The sequence below is a fragment of the Apaloderma vittatum genome, unplaced genomic scaffold (genome assembly GCF_000703405.1).
Source record: "Apaloderma vittatum isolate BGI_N311 unplaced genomic scaffold, ASM70340v1 scaffold4396, whole genome shotgun sequence".
NCBI classification, from domain to species: Eukaryota; Metazoa; Chordata; class Aves; order Trogoniformes; family Trogonidae; genus Apaloderma; species Apaloderma vittatum.
Window position 1 is genome coordinate 30,658 of NW_009723237.1, and position 4,489 is coordinate 35,146.

The following is a 4,489-nucleotide window of genomic DNA, read 5'->3' on the forward strand; positions in this document are numbered from 1 at the left end:
TTAAGATTTGTTTTTATTTTGATGCCATAGTAAATTTCCATTAGGCCCTTGCTTCAATTTCTCATTGCTCTTCCCTGAAATAAGTGATAATAAATTAAACTAATATCCACACAAGTTGAGTCTGTTTTGTCCACAATAGTAATTGCTGAGTGATCTTCCTGTCCGTATTTCGATCTATGAGACTTTTGATGTATTTTTTCTTCTCCTGCTCTGTTAAGGAGGGAGATATAGAGCAGCTTTTGTGGGCACATAATGCCCAGCGAATGTAAACCGACAACAATCAGAAACAACAGCTGTATAGTTTGAATAATTGGACATGATGACTCTGTGTACTGCTTGACAACTGAGTGGAAGAAAAAATAATAATTTCTTTGTTTTAACTTAGATTTTTTTTTAACACAAATAATATGGTTGACATATATATAATTGTTTATCAATTCAGCTAAAATACTGACCACTTTTTCTTAGAGTGATAGCAAGGTTTCCTTCCCTCAGTTAGCTTCTGGTAGAAATTCTATACATTGAATGACATGAAGTATTCTACATACAGATATTTCTACTTTCAGACTGTGGAATTAAAAGCACATATGTATTTGTGTGTGTATGGTATGTGTGTGTGTAACAACTACTAAATCTGTTCTTCGAATGTTTAAAGAGGAATACCTATCCTTAGATCAGATGCTTTCAGCAACTTTAATCTGTTCAGTTTTTATAAAAAATACATAAAATTGTCTCTGGTTATTTTTTTTATTTTTATTATAATACTTTTTAATTTTGTTATTCATACTAAAGGTCATGCTGCATAAATATTGCTTTTAATCATTCTGAATAGGCTTTATGGATGTTTGCTGACCCACATGATGTTTTTCTTCCAACAGCTTTGTGAAGTATCTTTCATTCTGGCTACATATTTTCTTGCAAAGTATGTGAACTATAAGATCCAGGATTTCAGTTCTATCATCCTGATATTTGATTGTAAAGTTTTGCTGTTGGTATTATCGAGACTTAGGCGTGGGGAGGCCAAAGACTTTGCCTTTTATGCTTCCTTCTTTCTCACTCATATGCGTTTTAATGACATCAGATTTTATATTAGTTGAAACTAAGGATTATCTTCACTGTGCCCTTTCATTTGATTGGTTCATCCAGAAATCACCAAGAGGCTGCAGTGAATCACTCTGACTCATTACCTTCAAGTAATAGATTAGACTTTTTGCAATTTCCTCTGGCTGCAATGTGATTTGAAACTTTTTTATATTATCTTCAAAACATGAATTGACAATGGTTTAAAATCAGAATAAAATTCACTTTCCTTGATGGGGCTAATAATGTCTTCAACAAAATTGTGAATGAGAGTTTCTGGTTTTGATGGATTTTGATTTTTTAATTTGATGGGGAGATTATGCTAGAAAGAAATAGTGTCACCAAAATAAAAAACCAAAGCATGAAACTGAGACTTCTTTGTTCCTTATTTACTGCTCTGACAGAATCTGTTATGTATTTGGCATAAAAGATGCAACACACCTTAATTTTCCATCTGTGAAATGGAAAACATGCATTATAACATTGTTTGCTATAAAAGTGTTATTCTGCTGTCAACGGCTTTTACAGAAACAGTTAATTGCAAGTAATTTAGCAGTTATAGAAGTTAAAATTCAAATCTATGTGATCTCTGGAAGTCATCCTGTGTGTGTGTGAGAGTATTTATTTATGTGTGTAACTTTTAGTATTTATTTGTAAATTAGACATGAAAGTTTAGGTCTTCAACATTCCACATCAAATTAAAATATCTGGTCCTAAAGTGTTTAGTTATGTTTATGTATTAAAGCAGTAACAGAGCTAGAATTAAATCCCAAGCTCATTTTCTTCTTTGAACTACAGACATAAGACAGTGTAGAGAAGCCTTAATATGAAAGATCCCCATGTACTGGGGATTATTAGTTTATATAAATATTATCATCTCTATTTTCAGGGTGTTTTTTTTGTACAGGTTTTCTCATTATGGAAACTACAGTGTACTTGAAGTATACTTAAGTTAGAGTATTTTTTAAGTATACTTAAACTATAGTATACTTAGTATAAGATGCTTCTTCCTGAATCCAATTCAGGAAAAAATTATTTCTCAAGGTTTGAGAACTAATAATAGACTTTCTAAATTTATGATAATTAGTGCTGCTTAATGTGCAAATTATATATATATATAGTCTAACTTATTTTGAATCATGTTTGGCTAGAAACTTATAAAAGTGAGTTCCACAGGATAATTAAACAATGCATTGCATCAAAAAAGTATTTCACTTAATTTCAATCTTCTTTCTTTAATACTGAGACTACCAAACTGAAAGAACATTACTCTGTAGTTTATCAAATAGTTTTCAAGAATCAGCAATAGAGCACTGGCAGGCTATACTAGAAAATTTTTGAACACATTAATTTTTAAGCACTTAAGTGTGCTTGTTAATTCATTATCAATAGTATTGAAGAGGTGGTTGGATAACAATTTTTTTTTCCTGAAAAAACATTGCAGACACCATGGATAGTCTCCTGGCGTTTTCAGATCAAAGTAGTGTGAATAGTGTAAGAGAAAATACTAAATTTATATTAATGTATGTAGTAGCCACTGCAACAGAAGCAGAAAGTAACTGAAATAAATTCCTAAGGGAGAAAAGTAGAACAAAATTAGGTAGAAATCCTGTCTGTCCCAAAGGAATTATGAACCTGACTCTATTGATATAAATGGACATCTCGGATAAATGTGATAGGTTTTACTGCAAGTGCTTCTCACTGGAAGACTGAACATATACTTAGAAAATAAGAATTTCCTGTAAGAATGCGCTGTAGAATAGCATTTCATAAAGTCTTCATTTGAAGAAATGGAGAAAGCAGCGTAAAAGATGTCTGAGTGCAAAGACATGCTAACATTTGTGGTGAGGAAATACTGTTATAGTAGTTATAGGACTATATTAGAGAAAAGAGAGGTGACACTTAAAAAGAAATCAGAGAACTCAAAAAAATCAGTCTCTCTTTTTCTTTTAATCTCTGTAATACGGATTTCTCATATGACTGTTGATATTTTCTTAAGATCCTCAATGTCTTAATTTCTTACTTGTGACATAGGGATGCTACTTACCTGCAGACACACAATGGTCAGATATTGCTGTGAAACAAGTTTGAATAAAAGCTACATCCCCAAGAGTTAGGTCAATATTCTAGACAACGCAGTGTCAGCAGTGTGTGTTGTGTGCATTCAAGTATATTCTCTTATTCTCATACTTAAAATTTCTTTCTGCACCTGTAAGCCTACCTAACGAATGTTTAGCTGAAACTGATCGATACCTGCAAACATCCTCTTTTGATAAATCATCATTTCCTTCCAAAAAACCTTCCTCCAGAGTTCTTTATGTGCACATAATGAGGTATATAAAAAAAACATGTATTGATTGAAATATGATATGTAGCTCAATACAAGTGCTAAGGTTTCCCCTTAGTATTTTCCACACAGAAGTAACCTGACCTCTAACACTCCTGCCACTCCAGTATGAGTTTTATTCTGAAACAGGATAGATAGTCATCATAAAACAAGCCACAGTTTTGTGACATGCACAAACATGCCAGATAGACAAGTTTCAGACAACCAGATACATTTCCAAAATGTCAGGTATCATCCTACATTGTCTCACAGGTGAAAAAAAACCGAGTGAGCCACCATATCATCTAATTCTTTGGACATGAGATTTTAAAAATAGGGTGAAGATAAAGTGAATGAAACAGGAGAATTTGCCTTTTCCTATTGTTTCCCACAATCTTCACACTGATGGACAACAGATTTACAGTGGAATGGTAAATTTACAGTTTAGTCCAGTCCATATGAACCATACCTTTAAACACAAGTATTCTTAACTACAAATACTTAAGTAACATACTGCAGCTGAATATTTTGTAATGCAGCAATTCCAGGAAGATTATTTAATGTCAAGTTAATTGGTAGACAGTTTCCAAGGCTTTGATGAGAGAACAATATCTCTAAAGCACATGGGACAAAAAAGCATTGCTATCAGGACAGGTTGATGGGGTGCCTTGCATTCAGCTTTTGACAATGTGCCTCAGTACTGATATTAAATCTTTCTGTAGAAGAAAAGATAAATGTAATATCTACATTGGTTATGTCTGAAGCAGTATGTTCCTAATTTATTGACATATGAAGACTGATTCAGGCTTTTTGTTTTCCATGGGCTGAATAGTTATTTATCTGCAAATAGGAAAAAAATCCCAAACAAAACCCCCAAGTTTTTTGTATCAGAAAGCTTCTGTGTTTGCAGATTATACTTAAACCTTGTGTTGCTTCATAAGCTTTTCATATAGTAGCTTCAGGCAGCCCATTCTGATCACATCAAAAATGAATATTTTTCATACCAGCTTTGTAACAGCCCATTTAAAATATGTCTTCATTCGTTAAAAAAGAAGAGATAGTATTTGCTGTTCTTGATTGTGT